General features: G+C 37.8%; 1 protein-coding gene and 1 pseudogene across 2 annotated transcripts in view; one reads left to right on the top strand and one right to left on the bottom strand.

Annotated features, from left to right (window-relative positions):
* The window catches only part of CWC27 (CWC27 spliceosome associated cyclophilin), a 269,538-nt gene that overhangs the window by 23,824 nt on the left and 223,666 nt on the right, over positions 1-22,048 (bottom strand). The gene's annotated exons all lie outside the window — the stretch shown is intronic.
* On the top strand, positions 15,420-17,169 carry LOC128584744 (sorting nexin-1-like; annotated as a pseudogene). The gene has a single exon (XR_008379721.1). The product of XR_008379721.1 is annotated as a sorting nexin-1-like (transcript).

Genomic DNA, 22,048 nt, shown 5'->3' on the forward strand with positions numbered 1-22,048 from the left:
GTCTATAGAAAGCCATGAAATATTGATGTATTAAGTTTCACTATATAACCTAAGAATGATTTTTTTCCTAGCAGAAAATGTGAGATTACATATAAGCAATACAAAATCACAACAAGTAAGAAAGAATGTCTCTAAAAACAAATAGAATCAAACTATTGAGCCAAGCATGCTTGGCTACTTCTAAACTCTACCACTCTTGCTGTGAAATTTTGATCAGGTTCTTTAACCTTCCTGTGTCTTATATTTTTCTCATATAATTTGGGCATAATAACACTATCTAATAGGTTTAAAAGATATTTTGGTACCTCGTTCAGTAAATGTCAGTTTCTTATTTTAACTTTTATTAATATTTCTACTGAAAACAGCTCAAGCCCCCCATTATCTGCACACAAAGAACAGAACGTTATTATTACATTTCACTTGGTTATCTGCACTTATACCAGACAGTCAAAAGAATACCAAAAATTCCAAATGGCAGGTACTTGAAAGATTATTAAGGAACATCTTTGGAAGGCGATTTTGTGGCCTGCATTTATATGTGGCCATCCTCGATGTTTTAGGGGTTCACATCAGGTACAACAGAAGGAAACGAGATGGTATCTACTTTGTGACTTTGTTAATTCTTTGTACTTTTGTTCAGTGTATCAGGGAGGTGGAAAAAATGCTGATCAAACTTCTCATAAAAACATTTATGAACCTACACTAGAAAATAGCAATCAAACATGTTAGGTTCATTCTCTTTTATTCCTTCTGCTATTTATTTTCCACATGTGATCTTTTCCATTACTTTGAAGGCTCTGTCCAAAGGGTAATTATTTCCTTCTTGGCACTGGAACTGCAGTTCAGGTAGCGGCCACCTGCTAAATAATGGGGCCTTTTTATTGATTCCATAGTCTATTGTCTAAGCTTTTTCCAGGTGTGGATTACTAAAAAGAAAATAAGAATGTAGCACATTATCTACTCAAGCTTTTAAAGTAAAAATATAAGTGTAGGGCGGCGCCTGTGGCTCAAAGGGATAGGGCGCCAGTCCCATATGCTGGAGGTGGTGGGTTCAAACCCAGCCTTGGCCAAAAACCACAAAAAAAAAAAAAAAAAATATATATATATATAGATATATGTATGTGTAGAACAGTAAAGGTTCAACTTGCCCTGTCAGATACTAAACACTATTATATTGCTATAATAATTAAGAAATGAGGTATTGGCATACGAATAGACAAAAATTCAATATAAAATAATGAAACTGATCAAAGATATACATAAAGGACACATTTAATATCCATGGGGGAAACATAGGATTATTTATCTGTGGTGAGCACAAAACCAATTCTAGGTAGATTTTTGTTGTAAATTAAAAATAAAACCACAAAAATACTAGAGAAAGATATAACCAGGAATTTATGGGGGTTATGAAGACCCTGAGAATGATATCAGGCAGAAGGAAAAGAATGACAAATGTAGCAATGGAAGTATTTAAAAGTCCTTGTTAAAAACAAAACAAAAATCCCCATAAACAAGTTTTAAGGCAGTGAAAAAATGGTAAAAAATAATTTAAACAAAAAATTATAGCCCTAATACTTAAAGGCCTTTGTAAATCAATAAGAAATGTATAAACATAACAGACAATTCATCATTACCACAAAAATTAAATATAAATGGCCAGGTAACATTTCTAAAAAGTTTAAGTTTACCAGTAAACAGAGAAATACAAATGAATACAAAGTAGAAATTGGCAATAATTTTTATATATGTATATGTGTGTATACATATACCTTTTATCTATATTATAATACATATATATACATGTACACACACACATATATATATAACATAATATATTATATAATAATATATTATCTAGGATAATATCTAGGATTAGAAGAAACCAGCAACTTCATACATCAAAGGTACAGGTATAAATGATTTAACTTTCTGGAATGTAATCTAGTGAAAGTGTTATCAGAGGAATCTCTGAGCTGACAGAAATCAGAAAGTTGAGGAGACTGTTGGATAGGAGAGGTAAGTTGGAGAGAATTTGCTGGGGTGATATAAATGTTTTATGTCTTGGTGGTGTTTACAAGGGACTATACAATTGTCAAAATTCATCATGATAAACAGATAACAACTGTGTATTTTTATAAGTAAATTATACCTCAATTAAAAAATTTTTTTTAGAAAAGCCTGTCTGACTCAGCAGTTTCATTTCCCTCAGGCTAAGGACATAACAGATTCACAAATTTTATTCACTGATGAAAGGCTTAGAATTAAAAATGGGATGAATTTTTCCTGAAAGGACCTATGTTAAATTATGTTATAGCTTCACGACAGAACACTATATAACTACCAAAAGGGCTGTTGAAAAAAATATTTAATGATGTGAAAAATATTGCTAGTATACTGAAAATAGAGAGGAAAAAAGAGACATGGCATGATCCTATTCCTGGGAAAAGCATCTATATATAAATGTCAAGGAGGCTAGACAAAAACATTATAATGATTACCTATGGGATATAAAATAACTAGTGATTTTTTCCCTTTTTAAATGTTTTATATATTGAATATGTATTATAAATACAAACGAGGTTATCTGAAAAAAGTTAGTATGACAATTGGTGTTAATTTCAATTGATAACCCTATGGAAGAAAATGACATTGTTTAAAATTATCTTTAAAGAAATATCAATACAAGTAACTATGTAGGAATTATGTGTCTTCTTTCACTAAACTTCACCTGGAATCTTACTACTTTGGATTTTGTATTCCGAATTAAGAATCATTTAACCTTGCCTCAGATAAGGTTAAAGTATCAGAACATTTATTATTAACAAATTACTTGGTTGCCTGTGTATAATGGCAACTTTCTTTGCAATAGTTTTGTTGCTATCTGAAACGACTTTTTACTACTCTATGCTAATCCTGAGGACTTCTGCTCCTTAAACTTTCTTTCCAATAGAAATAAATGACTTATGCATGCATGGCTTTTCTCTGTTCCAAAAAAAAAAAAAAAGAAAAGATTCTGGAGAGTCCACAATTCATGACTGTATATTCCCAACATAGAAAAAGTAATCTTCTCTACTCTCCTCCTCTTTTTCTGTGAATGCTAAATTTATATTAGCTAAACTCTGCCAGGCTCAGCATTTTGTAATCTGGATTCAGCTAAATAACATTTTTTTTTTTTTAAACAAGATTATACTTTTCTCCTTTGCTCAAAAGCTTATAAAAAAGAACTATCAAGCACCACTAGTAAGTTTAATGAATATGTCTACATTTCTTCTAGGTCACAGATAAGATAACTGAAGTAAATTAACATTTGCCTTTTCTTTGCATATTATTTTTCTTTAAGGTTATTAGATCAATTAACATTTGCTTTTTCTTTGTATATTATTTTTCTTTAAGGTTATTAGGACTGTGTAACTAATGTTTTGCCAATTTAATTTAGAATGTTTAGTTTGTACTGCTTGAGTAATATATTGAGCCTCAACAATACTACCCTAGTACCATGTACCCCCCTTCCCACTCTCACACCTAGTATTTCCTGAGCTTTTCCTAAGAGTCAGGCACCATATTGAATGCTTTATGTGAATGATCTCATTCAATTCTAGTAATAACTCTAAGTAGGGTATTGTCACTTTACAGGTGAAGACACTGAGGTTCAGTAGCTAAGCTGTGCGCTCAGGTCATTTAGCAGTCAGCAGTCACTGTCTGAGCAGGGATTTGAACCCAGCCAGGCCGATGAGACCACGCATTGTATAATTAGGTGGTAATTCAATACGTGGGATTATAGAGGAGGTTTTGGTCTTAGAACTCTCAGTGAAAAAAAAAGAATGATTCTTTTAGTGGATGCCTTCATGATGGTACATTTCTTTAAAAGGATGTGGAAATCCAAAGATGAGAATGGGTGATATATGCAATAATCAGCTCTAGAAATTAGTATTACTATTTAGAATCAAAAGCCTCTGAAAGTCAAGTTGAATTTTTTTCTCACTTATCCTAGGGATTAATACTTTGCACTAGAATCACTGTTGGTAGGAGCTGGTTTTCTGGAAGCAGCTTAGGTTCATAAGTGTGACAGTAAACCTACCATTTATTATCGTGTGATCTTGGAAAAAACTTACTTTCTTTGAGCCTCGGTTCCTCATTTATAGAAGGGAAATAATACTAATTATCTGAGGAAGTAATGAGAAACAAATCTGCCATTGTTGTTTCATAACCTGTGAGGCTCTTGTGAAGGTAAAATGGAAGACAGAATGAAGGTTCTTCCAGGGTACCTGCCTGAAATACAGTACAAGCAAATATATGCCACCTTCATCTGCTACTATCAGCAGAAGACTTGGGGTAAAAAGCGCACAAAGGAAGTATACACGAATTTACTTTAAAGCCAAGTGTAAGTAATTCCTATTCTGTCAGTTATTTTGTTTAATCTTAAATAATCTGAATAACTGATAATCAGTTAAAATATACTTAACAAGTGATTTTAAAAGAAATGGAAGGATTTCATTTTAAAGTAATTCTTCAGAAATGCTAAAACAAAGAAGCCTATGAAAATACAATTGCCACTTAGAGCAGAGAAAAATTTGTTTATTTTCAACCTTTAATTGGTTTCCATGTGTTTTAATGCAGTGAATTGACCTAAAGACTCAAACTTGAGTTAAATAAACAACAGTAGAGTTTAGAAACCTTTCTTTGGTCAAGTAAATAGCTAAGTAAATACTGAAGGGGCATTTTAGAGTACTATATAAAAGTCTCGCCTTTCTGTCTCTGGTAGGTTACTCCTTACTTCTCCTATGATTGTTCAGCCTAAAGTATCCTCTTGGGTAGCAAGAGGATAACAGCATGGGAAGGGTTGAAGCACATCAGGATAGTTAAGCATCCTATGTGAATGCAAGGTTTCGTGCCAATGACTGTGAAAGCAGTTCATAATTTACTACCAATATCTGTTCTAAGCAGAAACTTTCTTCCTTACAATGACCTCTTATCTCACTTGGGATACTATACTATAAATCAATAGTGATGGGTGCCGTGTTTAATTTTACTTTACATTCCACACCTCACACATTATTTACATTAAAAACATTCTCATGAAATAAGAATATCTTTCAAAATATACGAACTGAATTAATACGACCTATGTGAATAAACTGAGCCCATAAACACTATTATTGCTATTGAAAGATTTTAGTTTCACTACCTGGTAAATATTAATCTTAAGGATTAATAATTACTTGCCACAGGCTCCACATTTTAAAGTACATTTTAAGGTGAAAAAGCATATTATTTAGAGTTCTCAATTGATAAGCAGGGATAAGGTTTGTATGACAGCACCAGTAATGAGTAAAAAAAAGCTGATTACCTGAATAGTAAGAAAATAGCGTACTTTACGTATAGGATGGAAATAAGAAGTTTCTGAATTAAGGATGACATCTAAAGAAATAAAATCTCTAGAGCTCTGATAAAGGCTACATAAAGCATAATTACTGTTACTACCAAAAATATTACCCCCTCCAGCTGATGAATGGATATTTGTCTTGCAGTTGATCATTTAGTTGAAATTCTTGGCAAGAAGAACAAGGAGGAGTACCTTATACTAGTGAATAAAAAACAGATCAGCTTCCTTAGAGATTATTTAGCAACAAGATTTTATAGCAAAATACACTCTCCTTTTGACTCCATGAACTATATCAGCATTGCTTCTTTCAGATTAGCTGAGCTAAACACATTTTATTAACTTGATTTAAGGCTTCAGGTATTATCCTGTTATGAACCATCTGTCAGCTAAAGACCTCAGTACCCCTCCACAGCCCACAGAAATACAAATCTCTGTAAAAGATTTCTGTTAACTGCCAGTATGCCATATGATTTTCAGGCCTCCTTTGCTTTTTGGGCTCTATGTAGCCTTCTCTGGCCCACAACATGCAAAAAGAATTTGAATCTCAACCCTCCTGAGTCCACAATCAAACACTACGCCCATAAGCACAACCTCAATGAATGCTTTAGAGATCTCAGAGATAGGTCACATCAACCACTGCATTTTCAACACCAGTTTCCTCCCTATCTTTTTACTTCAAGCACAGTCATTTGATGGTGACTTTTGTGATCTGAGGATGCTTGTAAGGTACTGCTCTTCAATCAGTGAGCCTTACCAAGTACTTTCACCAAAAAGTACATTCTTGAGAGGAATAAAAGGTGGGAGCTGAAGATGGCTCACTGAAGCCAGCTTTCCACAGAGGCTCCCGTCCAGAAGGAGAGTTAAAGGACAGAAATTTAGCAAGAAACCTGGTGGATTAGAGCTGTACCAAGAGAGAAGTTTGAAGAACGCACATCAACCCTGCTGAGGTGAGCTGGGACCCCAAGGATATAAACAAAAGGTACAAAATCCATCATCAAGCGGATGGGCGTCCCCTCCCCCATGAGAACAGCTTGGAGTGCCCCACAAACAAATGAGCAGAGTTCAAAGGTCCTCCCACTACACTCCACGGGAGAGACCCTCTAAAAACTGGACCTACCTCCCCTACTAGGGTGCCATGGCATTCTCCTGCCAGGCATAAAACTGTATATATTCTCTACGTGCAATTCTGAGCTCCCAGCACACCCCTCCACTCTCACTCTGAGGTCTGGAGGCCTGTCCCCCAGGAGTCCAGATTCTTGGGTGATTTCTCGAGGTGTGTGGATAGGGCCTAAACTACAGCTGGTCAGTGCTGATTCTGCAGCATGGGAGTAAGGAGAGGACGGGTGGCTGACAGGGACCACACCGGAGTGGCGGTGCCCCGAGGAGCAGAGCAGCAGCCATTTTTGGCAACAAAAGGGCTCACCCAGATATTTCGAAGCCACATCCCCTGTCTCTCTGGGCAACCAGAGGAGGCCGGGCATCTTCTCAGGTGGCAACCACCGCGGAACAGATCTGGGATGGAAACGCAGGCCCCATGAGTAAAGGGTTTGCCTGAGTTGGTGCTGGCCTGGGTGGAGCACAGGGACTAGAAAATGTACATGCAGAGCTGGGAAATTCCCAGGGTGGGGCTGACCCACAGGACCGCTTTACTGAGCCTAGGATGCACATGGCCCTCAGGGGATCGTCAGCCTATAGACAAAGGAAGGCAGGAAGTTAGAACTGACAGCTAACTGAATACAAACCTGCAGGAGCAAAGACAGGGCCTGAGGCACAGGCTCTGGGAACTCAAAACAGATTCTCTTCTGCAAGGGAATTTAGCAGGGACAGAAACAAATTCCCACAAAGTTGTTCTGTTCTGTTCTGTCAGTAACATCAATAAGGGGTGGGGCTGAAACTGAGTGAACACCTCCTAGCCTCCATCAAGCGCCCAAGGTTATCAGGCCTCACCTTTCCCTGCCAGATAGAGGCAGAGTGCAGCAGCCTGGCTGAGCAGATATAAATTTCCTTGTGATTCAGGCAGGTGCAAACCCCTGGAGTATCTATTCATTAGAGGCAACTGTGTCAGAGCCCTGCGGGGTTATCAGTGACTGGGTGTGACAGAGGTGCAAGGTGGGGAAGGAGGCATCAACCTTCCCAGACTAATCTATTTGCTGGGTGGGTCCTCCTGACTTCATGGAGCACCGGAGCAAGTCATCTCTGAGTTGTCACCAGACCTCTGTGATCCAGTTGCCAGAGACCTTTTAAACTCTCCCACCTGAGACAGGTGCTGACTGAGACAATTCATTTGGACCTTTTGAAGTGAGCCAATCACTCGAGGACTATTTAAGTGGTTCCCTAGGTGTGTGGTTGTAGGAAGGTTTGATTTTCCTTTTCCAATTGTTGCCTGTGGGGGGCGGGGTGACTTAATTGCTGGTATTTCTCCAGAGCTGAGACTTCAACCCAGAGTAAATGTTTCACTATTGTCGGACAGAGACCAGCTGAAAACAAGACAGAAGCACTTAGCCCCACCACACCAAACAGGTCCCCAGTTTCTCGGGCCATAGCACTGTACGGGTCCTTGACAAAGCTCCAGGGGAAAAATCAAACGGTGTAAAATAATCATCAGCAGAAAAACTCTGGTAACACGAATAACCAGAATAGATCAACCTCCCCAAGGAAAGATACGGCAGATGTAACTGAAGGTCCCATTCATAAAAAGCTGGCCGAGATGTCAGAAATCGAATTCAGAATTTGGATTGCAAACAAGATTAATAGAATGGAGGAAAATTTGGAATTAGAAATTCAAGGAGCAATTCAAAAGTCGGAATTAGAAATTTGAGGAGAAATTCAAAAGTTATCTCAAGAATTTAATGAATTTAAAGACAAAACCACCAAAAATTTTGACGCACTGAAGCAAGAATTCGCAGCCCTCAAAGATCTGAAAAATACAGTAGAATCTCTCAGTAACAGACTGGAGCAAGCAGAAGAAAGGATTTCTGACACTGAAGACAAAGCTTTTGAATGCTCCCAAACTCTCAAAGAGGAAGAGAAATGGAGAGCAAAAACAGATCATTCTCTCAGAGAGCTCTGGGATAATTAGAAGAAGGGTAATATCCGCCTCATCGGAATCCCTGAAAGTGATGAAGTGGCCTCACAAGGCACAGAGGCCCTTCTCCATGAAATTATGAAAGAGAATTTTCCAGACAAGCCAAGTTATTCTGAAATTCAGATAGCAGACAGTTTCAGAACCCCAGCACGACTCAATCCGAATAAGACATCCCCCAGGCATATCATAATTAACTTCACAAAAGTTAATATGAAGGAGAAAATTCTGAAAGCAGCCAGATATAAGAAATCCATTACCTACCAAGGGAAGAATATTAAAATAACTGCAGATTTCTCTGCTGAAACTTTTCGAGCCAGAAGAGGGTGGTCACTGACTTTTAATCTCCTAAAGCAAAATAACTTTCAACCCCAGATCCTGTATCCAGCTAAACTGAGTTTCATTTATGATGGAGAAATTAAATACTTTAATAACATTTATATGTTGAAGAAATTTGCCATAACCAAACCAGCTCTTCAGGATATTCTCAGACCTATCCTCCATAATGACCAGCCCAATCTACCACAAAAGTAAACTCACTCAGAAACTTGTGATGAAACTCCAACTTCCACAGTGTCGAAAGGATTAAAAGTGTCCACTGGACTTTCGAAAAACTCTGTCCCCAAAATTTTACCAGACTTATCAATATTCTCCATTAATGTTAATGGCTTAAACTGCCCTCTAAAGAGGCACAGGTTAGCATACTGGATACAAAAACTCAGGCCAGATATTTGCTGAATACAAGAGTCACATCTTACCTTAAAAGATAAATATAGACTCAGGGTGAAAGGATGGTCGTCCATATTTCAGGCAAATGGTAATCAGAAAAAAGCAGGTGTTGCAATTCTATTTGCAGACACAATAGGCTTTAAACCAACAAAAGTAAGGAAGGATAAGAATGGTCACTTCATATTAGTTAAGGGTAATACTCAATATGATGAAACTTCAATTATTAATATTTATGCACCCAACCAGAATGCACCTCAATTTATGAGAGAAACTCTAACAGACATGAGCAACTTGATTTCCTCCAGCTCCATAATAGTCGGAGATGTCAACACTCCTTTCACATTGTTGGATAGATCCTCCAATAAGAAGCTGAGCAAAGAAATTTTAGATTTAAACCTAACCATCCAACATTTGGATTTAGCAGACATCTACAGAACACTTCATCCCAACAAAACTGAGTACACATACTTCTCATCAGCCCACGGAACATATTCCAAAATTGATCACATCTTGTCACAAGTCTAACCTCAGTAAATTGAAAGGAACAGAAATTATTCCTTGCATCTTCTTGGACCACCATGGAATAAAAGCTGAACTCAGTAACAACAGGAATCTGCACTGTCATACAAAAACATGGAAGTTAAATAACCTTATGCTGAATGATAGCTGGGTCATAGATGAGATTAAGAAGGAAATTGCCAAATTTTTGGAACAAAACGACAATGAAGACACGAATTATGAGAACCTCTGGGATACCGCAAAGGCAGTCCTAAGAGGGAAATTTATGGCACTGAAAGCCTTTCTCAAGAGAATGGAAAGAGAGGAAGTTAATAACTTAATGGGACATCTCAAACAACTGGAGAAGGAAGAACATTCCAACCCCAAACCCAGCAGAAGAAAAAGAAATAAACAAAATCAGAGCAGAATTAAATGAAATTGAAAACCAAAGAATTATATAACAGATCAATAAATCAAAAAGTTGGTTTTTTGAAAAGGTCAATAAAATAGATAAACCTTTGGCTAACCTAACCAGGAAAAAAAGAGTAAAATCTCTAATTTTATCAATCAGAAATGACAAAGACAAAATAACAACAGACTCCTCAGAAATTCAAAAAATCCTTAATGAATATTACAAGAAACTTTATTTTCATAAACATGAAAATCTGAAGAAAACTGACCAATACTTGGAAGCATGTCAACTTCCAAGACTTAGCCAGAATCAAGTGGAAATGTTGAACAGGCCAATATCAAGTTCTGAAATAGCATCAACCATACAAAATCTCCCTAAAAAGAAAGGCCCGGGACAAGATGGCTTCACATCAGAATTCTACCAAACCTTTAAAGAGGAACTAGTACCTATATTACTCAACCTGTTCCAAAATGTAGAAAAAGAAGGAAGACTACCTAACACATTCTATGAAGCAAACACCACCCCGATCCCCAAACCAAGAAAAGACCCAACAAGAAAAGAAAATTATAGACCAATATCACTAAGGAATATAGATGCAAAAATATTCAACAAGATCTTAACAAACAGAATCCAGCAACACATCAAACAAATTACACCTCATGACCAAGTCGGTTTTATCCTAGGGTCTCAAGGCTGGTTCAATATACATAAATCTATAAGTATAATTCAGCACATAAACAAATTAAAAAACAAAGACCATATGATTCTCTCAATTGATGTAGAAAAAGCTTTTGATAATATTCAGCATCCCTTCATGATCAGAACACTTAAGAAAATTGGTATAGAAGGGACATTTCTTAAACTGATAGAGGCCATAGACAGCAAACCCATAGCCAATATTGTATTGAATGGAGTTAAATTGAAATCATTTCTGCTCAGATCAGGAACCAGACATGGCTGCCTATTGTCTCCACTGCTCTTTGACATTGCAATGGAAGTTTTAGCCATTGCAATTAGGGAAGAAAAGGCGATCAAGGGTATCCATATGGGGTCAGAAGAGATCAAACTTTCCCTCTGCAAAGATGATATGATTGTACATCTGGAAAACACCAGGGATTCTACTACAAAATTCTTAGAAGTGATCGAGGAATACAGCAGCATCTCAGGTTACAAAATCAACATTCATAAATTGGTAGCCTTTAAATATACAAATAATAGTCAAGCTGAAAAAACAGTTAAGGACTCTATTCCATTCACAGTAGTGCCAAAGAAGATGAAATATTTGGGAGTTTATCTAACAAAGGACGTGAAAGATCTCTATAAAGAGAACTATGAAACTCTAAGAAAAGAAATAGCTGAAAAATGCTAACAAATGGAAAAACATACCATGCTCATATCTGGGAAGAATCAACATTGTTAAAATGTCCATACTACCCAAAGCAATATACAATTTTAATGCAATCCCTATTAAAGCTCCACTGTCATACTTTAAAGATCTTGAAAAAATACTTCGTTTTAGTATTAACCTTGAATAGCCAAGACATTACTCAGAAATAAAAACAAAGCACAAGGAATCATGCTACCAGACCTCAAACTATACTACAAATCGATAGTGATCAAAACAGCATGGTACTGGCATAAAAACAGAGAAGTAGATGTTTGGAACAGAATAGAGAACCAAGAGATGAATCCAGCTACTTACCATTATTTGATCTCGACAAGCCAATTATAAACATTCAGCAGGGAAAAGATTCTCTATTTAACAAATGGCGCTGGGTGAACTGGCTGGCAACCTGTAGAAGACTGAAACTGGACCCACATCTTTCACCATTAACTAAGATAGACTCTCACTGGATCAAAGATTTAAACTTAAGACATGAAACTATAAAAATACTAGAAAAGAGTGCAGGGAAAACCCTTGAAGAAATTGGTCTGGGTGAGTACTTTATGAGGAGGAACCCGCAGGTAATTGAAGCAGCTTCAAGAATTCAATACTGGGACCTGATCAAACTAAAAAGCTTCTGCACAGCCAAGAACACAGTAAGTAAAGCAAGCAAACAGGCCTCAGAATGGGAGAAGATATTTGCAGGTTATGTCTCCCACAAAGGTTTAATAACCAGAATTCACAGAGAACTCAAACGTATAAGCAAGAAATGAACAAGTGATCCCATCGCAGGCTGGGCAAGGGACTTGAAGAGAAACTTCTCTGAAGAAGACAGGCGCGTGGCCTACAGACATATGAAAAAATGGTCATCATCTTTAATCATCAGAGAAATGCAAATCAAAACTACTTTGAGATATCATCTAACTCCAGCAAGATTAGCCCATATCACAAAATCCCAAGACCAGAGATGTTGGCATGGAGGTGGAGAAAAGGGAACACTTCTACACTGCTGGTGGAATGCAAATTAATACATTCCTTTTGGAAAGATGTTTGGAGAACACTTAGAGAAAATAGATCTGCCATTCAATCCTATAATTCCTGTACTAGGTATATACCCAGAAGTCCAAAAATCACATTATAACAAAGATATTTGTACCAGAATGTTTATTGCAGCCCAATTCATAATGGCTAAGTCATGGAAAAAGCCCAAGTGCCCTTCGATCCACGAATGGATTAATAAATTGTGGTATATGTACAGCATGGAATATTATGCAGCCTTAAAGAAAGATGGAGACTTTACCTCTTTTATGTTTACGTGGATGGAGCTGGAACATATTCTTCTTAGTAAAGTATCTCAAGAATGGAAGAAAAAGTATCCAATGTACTCAGCCCTACTATGAAACTAATTTATGGTTTTCATATGAAAGCTATAAGCCAGTTATAGCCTAAGAATACGGGGGAAGGGGGGGAGGGGAGGGAGGGGGGAGGATGGGCTGAGGGAGGGTGATTGTTGGGATTACCCCCACGGTGCATCTTACAAGGGTACATGTGAAACTTAGTAACTGTAGAATATAAATGTCTTAACACAATAAGTAAGATGATGCCAGGAAGGCTATGCTAACCAGTGTGAGGAAAATGTGTCAAACGGTCTATAAATCAGTGTATAGTGCCCCATGATCGTATTAATGTACACAGCTATGATTTAATAATAATAATAAAAAAAGAAGTATATTCTTTTTGCTAAGAACAAGTCATGTGCCAAACCACTGAGATAAAATTTTAAAAGAAAATAAATTATTCAGGCGAAGAATTGAATACCAGTTGAATTTTCTTAAACAACAAGAAACAAAAGGATCTTAATAGGTAGCATCTGAAGGAGGTGAGATATCCTGCTAGGTGAAATAATTCCGTTTGAGAAAATTCACTACTTATGCATAAAACTTGAAGAACAACAACAGCACAGTATAGATTTAGGAATCTCAAAGGTAAAAAAGGGGAGTATTGTAAACAACTCTGAGGGGCTAGGTCCCAGAGGGTGGGATAGAACATTGTTGCTTTTCCCCCCTTCCTTTTCTACCACAGCTTGGCCCTGAATAAAGGCATAGTTGCTAAAAGTGCATAGCAGAACAATATAAGTAAAGCTCCAACTTTCTGCCTGGAGGTCAAAAAGCGGAGGCGCAGGATAGAAGAAGGCATTGAGGAAACTCTGAAGAGAAAAAGAGACCCCCAAAAGGACCTGACAGTAAACCACACACCAAAAGGTTGTAAGCCACTTCCATACAGAATAAACCCAGAAGAAATACACACTTATACATAAAAGCAAACTTGTCTATTTCTTCTTGGGAAAATTGAATAAATAATTAATAAGCTTTGAAAACAAAAGCATAACACCTGGATGGGTTCATTTAATCAAATAATTTAAAAAACAAATTAGACCAATTTTCTACAACCTCTGCTAGAAGACAGAAGTAGAAAGAATACTTCCTAACTTATTCTATGACGCCAGCATTACCTGACCAAAAACAAATAAAAGCGATAGAAGAAAAAAATACCATGCTTTTTAGTACTTACTCAAATGAGTTGAAAACCTATGTGCACACAAAAACTTGTGGACAGATGTTTATAGCAACTTTATTCATAGTTGTCATAATTTGGAAGTGATCAAGATGCCCTTTAATGGTGAATGGATACACTGTGGTATCTACATAATGGAATATTATTCAGCACTAAAAAGAAATGAACTATTAGGCCATGAAAAGACATGGAAGAATTTAACTGCATATTAAGTAAAAGAAGCCAATCTGCAAGGCTATTGTATAGTTCCAATTATATAACATTTTGGAAAAGGGAAAACTATGGAGACAGAAGAAGATCAGTGGTTGCCAGGACTTTAGTGGGGAGGGAGGGATGCATGAATGGAGTATTGAGAATTATTAGGACAATGACACTATCTGTTTGCTACTATACTTACAGATATATTTCATTGCATATTGGTTAAAAATATAGGATATACAGGGTGGCCATAAAGTTTGTGTGCAACTATTTTAAACTGTACACAAACTTTATGGCCATCCTGTACAACACCAAGAGTGAACCCTAATATAAACTATACACTGGGGGTGATAATGATCCGTGAACGTAGTAGGTTCACTGATTGGATAACAACTGTACCATTCAGATGGGAGATGTCGATAGTTGGGATGGCTGTGTGTGTGTGTGAACTCTTTCCAAATTTTGTACTATTTTGCTGGAAAACTAAAATGGCCCCCCCAAATTAGTTTCCTCAAAAAAAAAAAAAAAGTCTTCTAAGAAAAAAAATCTCAATTCAGATTGATTTCCCTGGCAAATTCTATCAAATACTTAAGAAATAGTGTCAATTTTATATAATCTTTCCCCCCCCAGAAAATAGAAGCAGAAGAAACATTTCCCAACTCATTTCATGGCACTAGCATTATCCTGATACCCAAATAAGATAAAATAGTAGAAGAAAACTACAGATCAGTATCCTTCATGAATAGACACAAACATCCTCAACAAAAAATTACCAAGTTGAATCCAGCAATGCATAAGAAGAGTCATAAATCATGGTCATGTGGGGTTTATTACGGAAATCTAATGTTGGTTTAAGATTTACAAAATTAATCAATGTAACAGATTAATAATCTTTAACAAACAAAGAAGAAAAAGCACACGATCACACCAGTTAATCAGGAAACTGAAAGTATTTGCCAAAATTCAACATCATTCATATTCAAAACTCTAAGTAACCTAAACGTAGAAGGGAGCCAAGGAAAAAGGCCACCACTTTCCTCATCACTCCTATTCATCTTCATCTTAGCCAGAGCCAGGGAAATAAATACAAAAATGAAAGGATAAAAAAGGTATACAATATTAACCACCACTGATCAGCACCCATGATAAACTAAAGATGAATCCCAAAGACAGCAATCCCCAGTCTCCAAAGAGAACTACATCCCTTCTTCCTATTAACAATGGCTCCAAAGAAAATGGTATCCAAGAGGAACAAGACCAAGAGCCACAGGACCTCTTTGCAGATGCCACCGTGGAGCTCTCCCTGGACAGCACACAACATAATCAGAAGAAGCTGCCGGCCAAAACACTCATTTCTCTTCCTCCACAGGAAGCCCCAAATTCTTCTAAGCCTCAGCCAAGCTATTAGGAGCTAGAGGAAGAAGAACAGGAAGACCAATTTGATTTGACAGTCGGTATAGTTGATCCTGAAAAGATAGGCGATGGTATGAATGCATATGTGGCCTATAAAGTTACAACACAGATGAGCTTACCAATGATCAGAAGTAAACAGTTTGCTGTGAAAAGATTTAGTGACTTTCTAGGTCTTTATGAGAAGCTTTCAGAGAAACACTCTCAGAATGGCTTCATTGTCCCTCCTGCACCTGCGAAAAGCCTAAGAGGAATGACAAAAGTGAAAGTTAGGAAGGAAGATTCTTCTTCTGCAGAATTTCTTGAAAAACGGAGAGCTGCTTTAGAAAGGTACCTTCAGAGGATTGTGAATCATCCTACCATGTTGCAGGACCCTGATGTCAGAGAGTTCTTAGAAAAAGAAGAACTGCCACGTGCTGTGGGTACCCAGAGACTGAGCGGTGCTGGTCTCCTCAAGATGTTCAACAAAGCCACCGATACAGTCAGCAAAATGACCATTAAGATGAATGAGTCAGACATTTGGTTTGAGGAGAAGCTCCAGGAGGTAAGAGTGTGAGGAGCAGTGCTTACGGAAACTGCATGCTGTTGTAGAAACCCTAAGTCAACCATAGGAAAGAGCTAGCAGTGAACATGGCCCAGTTTGCAAAGAGCCTAGCCATGCTTCGGAGCTCTGCGGACAACACAGCATTGTCACGGGCACTCTCCCAGCTGGCTGAGGTGGAAGAAAAGATTGAGCAGCTCCACCAGGAACAGGCCACAAATGATTTCTTCCTCCTTGCCGAGCTCCTGAGTGACTACATTCACCTCCTGGCCATAGTCCGGGCTGCCTTCGACCAACGCATGAAGACGTGGCAGCGCTGGCAGGATGCTCAAGCCGCACTGCAGAAGAAGCGGGAGGCTGAGGCTCGGCTGCTGTGGGCTCACAAGCCTGACAAGCTGCAGCAGGCCAAGGATGGGATCGAAGAGTGGGAGTCTCGGGTGACTCAGTATGAAAGGGACTTTGAAAGGATTTCAACAGGGGTCCGAAAAGAAGTGATACGGTTTGAGAAAGAGAAATCCAAGGACTTCAAAAACCATGTGATCAAGTACCTTGAGACACTCCTGTATTCACAGCAACAGCTGGCAAAGTACTGGGAAGCCTTCCTTCCTGAGGCAAGGGCCATCTCCTAATGGACCGAGGATGCCAGAGCCCACCTGCGTGATGCTGCCTTTTTATACACTGCCCTCCTCCACCTTGATGGACGCCAGTGATGCATCCTGCCTAGGCTGGACTTAACCCCTTCCTCCCTGCTCCTACAACCAACTGTCCCCAGTTACTCTAACCTTATTTCATCTAATTTCCATATATATTTTCTTACCTAAGAGAATAGTTTCCTGCTTTAAGCAAAAGACCTACAATAGGTGGTGGAATTATGGGATAGGGGTGGTGTACTGATATAAATATATAAATACAAATGTATATTTTTCAGGATGTGCCGTAGGAACTGGGAATAACGTTTTCTGTTTCTCCTAATGGTGCCATGAAAAGATTATATAATAAAATATTTAAAAAAAGGGAATATAAATTGGAAAGGAAAAAAAATAAAACTGCCTGTATTTACAGACAACATGATTACATAGAAAGTTCCAATGTTTCCACAAAACAAAAACAATCCAAAATCTTCCCAGAACTAACAAGTGAATTTAATAAAGTAACATAGTAAAGATGCAGATTCTCCTCAGATTAATCAATAAACTGAATGAAAGTCAAATAAATTTCCCAGAAGAATATTTTTGTAGATAAAGATAAATTGATGCTAAAATTTATATGGAAAGGCAAAAGAACTAGAATAGCCAAAACAATTTTGAAAAAATAAAAAAGTTATAAGAATCAAACTACCTGATTTCAAAACCTACCATACAGCTGTAGCAATCAGGACAATGTGATGTTGATGAAGGATAAACACATAGATTAATGAAACAGAATAGAGAGTCTGGAAAAAGACTTACATATATATAAATATAACCAACTGATCTTTGATAAAACCACAAAGGTGGTTAAATAGAGAAAGGATAGTCTTTTAAACACAAATGGTATTGGAATAATCGGTCAACCCTATGAAGAAAATAAACCTTGACTTAAACTTCATTTATACAAAAATTCACTCAAAATCTATCATAAGTCTGACTACAAAATGTAAAACTAAAACATATTTAAAAGAAAACTTGAAAGAAAATCCGTGTTATCTAAGGTTAGGCAGAGTTCTTAAACATGACAACAAAAGCATGTTATAAAAGAAAAAAATCAGTAAGTTTGACTTCATCAATATTAAAATTTTTTACTCTGTGAAAGACACTATTAATAAAATAAAAAGTAATAAGTCAACAAAAGAAAAAGTGAAATATAATAAAAATTTTAAAAAGCATAGAACAAAAACCATACATCTGATAAAGAATTTGCAAATCACATATCCAAAAAAGAACCTGGATTTAGATTGTATAGAGAACTCTGAAAACTCAACATTAAGAAAACAAACTCAGGAGGGGCGGAGCAAGATGGCAGCCGAGTAACAGCTTCCTTGCATCTGGGCACCGAGAGTCTGGGGAGATAGGACTCCAGGCATCTCTGGCTGGTGGGAACTGCCTATCATCACTCCTATGAGGATACAGGGAGTCAGCGAGAGACTTCTGGACCCCAAGAGGAGGACTAAAACAGTGGAAAACCGGCAAGTGGTCGCGTGTGTTCAACCCGTCTTAACCCGCCCACAACTGTAAGTTCAGTAGCAGCGAGACTGCAAACCAGAAAGGCCTTACCTGTGAACTCTTTTGATGTCCTTGGACTTGGCACTGAGTTGAACTGCCTTGGGGAAGGCCTGAGTGGGAGTGCGGAGAACTTTGGCCGTTGTCTAGGGCCCCAGTCTGAGCCGCTGAGCCAGACGGAGCTAATAGTGTTTGGCGGTGGGTCACACGGATCCATTGTCAGTGATCTGCCCCGGCAAGCTCCGCCCTCAGGGTAGCAGAGCTAGAAACGGGTGGGAGCTGGTAACCCAGCAACCAAGTAGCCTAAGGGTGGGGTCTGAGCCGCCTTGCAGCCCTAACCCTCAGGGGCAGAGTGAGACCGGTTTTGGCACACTGAGTAAGTGGATAGCCACTTCAGCAGTGATTCCAGCGAGAAAGCTGGGAAAGCTTCTGCTCAGCAAGTTTACAAGTTCAAAGTGCCTTTTAAGTGGGCTGAAGAGAGATTTAGGGTGTCTACCTGCTGGGGTTTGAGAAATCAGCAGCCTCCAGTCGTATCAGAACTGTGACTAACATCTCATACCCCAAAAGACCACGTGTTGCCCAGACAATATTCAACAACATACACAAACTGCTTTGTTTTTGGTTGTGTATTTTTTTTTCTTTTTTTTTTTTTGTTTGGTTGGGTTTTTTTGTTTGTTTATTTTGACGTTGTTGATGTTCTTTTGTTTCTTAATCTCAATCTTTTCCATACAGATCCCTTTTTCTTTCTCAATTTTTCTAGTTTAATTATAATTTCCCATTGCTGCCTTTTTTAATAACTACAACTTCATTTTTGCTAGTGTTTCTACCGCTATCACTTGGTTTTTCACCCAATTTTATCGCCATAAAGTTTTCTGTTTGCTTGTTTTGGTTTGATTTATAGCATTTTTGTCTTTCCTCTCTACTTGGTGGAGGTGGGGTACTGTGTCTGACCAGGTTAGCAAAGAGCTGCTGACCTCAAGGGAACCACCCAACTGGGCACCCAACCCCCAGAAGGTGGGGTTTTTTAAGGTTGTGTCAAAGTACCCTACTCTACACCTATATTGCCCTGTCTCCCTCTTTCTGTGCCTCTCTTCTTTTTGTCAATATTCCTTATCCCTACCCCCTCTCCTTTCTCTATCTTTCTTTTTTTTCTTATCACTCGGTCATCCTTTCTTTCATCCCTTTTTTGCTCTTCAACCTTCTCACCTTTCTGGTCCTGTAACCCTTAGTCCACAGGCACAAGAACTTAAAGAGCAAGAGGAAGTGAAAGGAAAATTAGGGCAAGGAAACAGATAAAAGAAATCACTCATGAGGAAGAATCAGCAGAAAACTCCAGGCAACATGAAGAACCAGTCCAGAACAACCCCGCCAAGGGACCATGAGGTAGCTACTGCAGAGGATTCCACCTATACAGAAATGTTAGGAATGACAGAAAGGGAATTTAGAATACACATGTTGAAAACAATGAAAGAAATGATGGAAACAATGAAGGAAACTGCTAATAAAGTGGAAAATAACCAAAAGGAAATCCAAAAACAGAATCAAATCAGAGATGAACGATATGAAGAATATAAAAAGGATATAGCAGAGCTGAAGGAAATGAAACAGTCAATCAGGGAACTTAAAGATGCAATGGAAAGTATCAGCAACAGGTTAGACCATGCAGAAGAAAGAATTTCAGAGGTAGAAGACAAAGTTTTTGAGATAACTCAGATAGTAAAAGAGGCAGAAAAGAAGAGAGAGAAAGCAGAACGTTCACTGTCAGAATTATGGGACTTTATGAAACGTTCCAACATACGAGTTATAGGAATTCCAGAAGGGGAAGAAGAATGCCCCAGAGGAATGGAAGCCATACTAGAGAATATTATAAAAGAAAATTTCCCAAACATCACCAAAGATTCTGACACACTGCTTTCAGAGGGCTATCGGACCCCAGGTCGCCTCAACTCTAACCGAGCTTCTCCAAGACACATTGTGATGAACCTGTCCAAAGTCAAGAGAAAAGAAAAGATTCTGCAAGCTGCCAGGAGTAAGCGCCAGTTGACCTACAGGGGCAAATCCATCAGAGTGACCTCAGACTTCTCTAATGAAACTTTCCAAGCAAGAAGACAATGGTCATCTACCTTTAATCTACTTAAACAGAACAATTTTCAGCCCAGAATTCTGTACCCTGCTAAGCTAAGCTTCAAAATTGATGGAGAAATCAAATCATTTACGGATATACAAACATTGAGGAAATTCGCCACAACAAGACCAGCTCTACAGGAAATACTTCAACCTGTTCTGCACACTGACCACCACAATGGATCAGCAGCAAAGTAAGAACTCAGAAATCAAAGGACAGAACCTAACCTCCACACTGATGCAAAAGATAAAACTAAGCAATGGACTCTCACCAAATAAGACGAATAGAATACTACCACACTTATCAATTATCTCCATAAATGTTAATGGCTTGAATTCCCCACTGAAGAGACATAGATTGGCTGACTGGATTAAAAAACACAAGCCATCCATTTGCTGTCTGCAAGAAACACACCTGGCTTCAAAAGACAAATTAAAGCTCCGAGTCAAGGGTTGGAAGACAATTTTTCAGGCAAATGGAATTCAGAAGAAAAGAGGAGTTGCAATCTTATTTTCAGATACATGTGGATTTAAAGCAACTAAAGTCAAAAAAGACAAAGATGGTCACTTTATATTGGTCAAGGGAAAACTACAACAAGAAGACATTTCAATTCTAAATATCTATGCACCAAATTTAAATGCTCCCAGATTCTTGAAACAGACCTTACTCAGTCTGAGCAATATGATATCTGATAATACCATCATAACAGGGGACTTTAACACACCTCTTACAGACCTGGACAGATCCTCTAATCAGAAATTAAACAAAGATATAAGAGATTTAAATGAGACCCTAGAACAATTATGCTTGATAGACGCATATAGAACACTCCACCCCAAAGATAAAGAATATACATTCTTCTCATCACCCCATGGAACATTCTCCAAAATTGATCATATCCTGGGACACAAAACAAATATCAACAGAATCAAAAGAATTGAAATTTTACCTTGTATCTTTTCAGACCATAAGGCACTAAAGGTGGAACTCAACTCTAACAAAAATGCTCGACCCCATCCAAAGGCATGGAAATTAAACAATCTTCTGTTGAATAACAGATGGGTGAAGGAAGAAATCAAACAGGAAATCACTAACTTCCTTAAGCATAACAACAATGAAGACACAAGCTACCAAAACCTGTGGGATACTGCAAAAGCAGTTTTGAGAGGAAAATTCATCGCTTTAGATGCCTACATTCGAAAAACAGACAGAGAGCACATCAACAATCTCACAAGAGACCTTATGGAATTGGAAAAAGAAGAACAATCTAAGCCTAAACTCAGTAGAAGAAAAGAAATCTCCAAAATCAAATCAGAGATCAATGAAATTGAAAACAAAAGAATCATTCAGAAAATTAATGAAACAAGGAGTTGGTTTTTTGAAAAAATAAATAAAATAGATAAACCATTGGCCAGACTAACTAGAAATAGAAAAGTAAAATCTCTAGTAACCTCAATCAGAAATGATAAAGGGGAAATAACAACTGATCCCACAGAGATACAAGAGATCAT

This window comes from Nycticebus coucang, chromosome 1, assembly GCF_027406575.1.
Source record: "Nycticebus coucang isolate mNycCou1 chromosome 1, mNycCou1.pri, whole genome shotgun sequence".
NCBI lineage: Eukaryota > Metazoa > Chordata > Mammalia > Primates > Lorisidae > Nycticebus > Nycticebus coucang.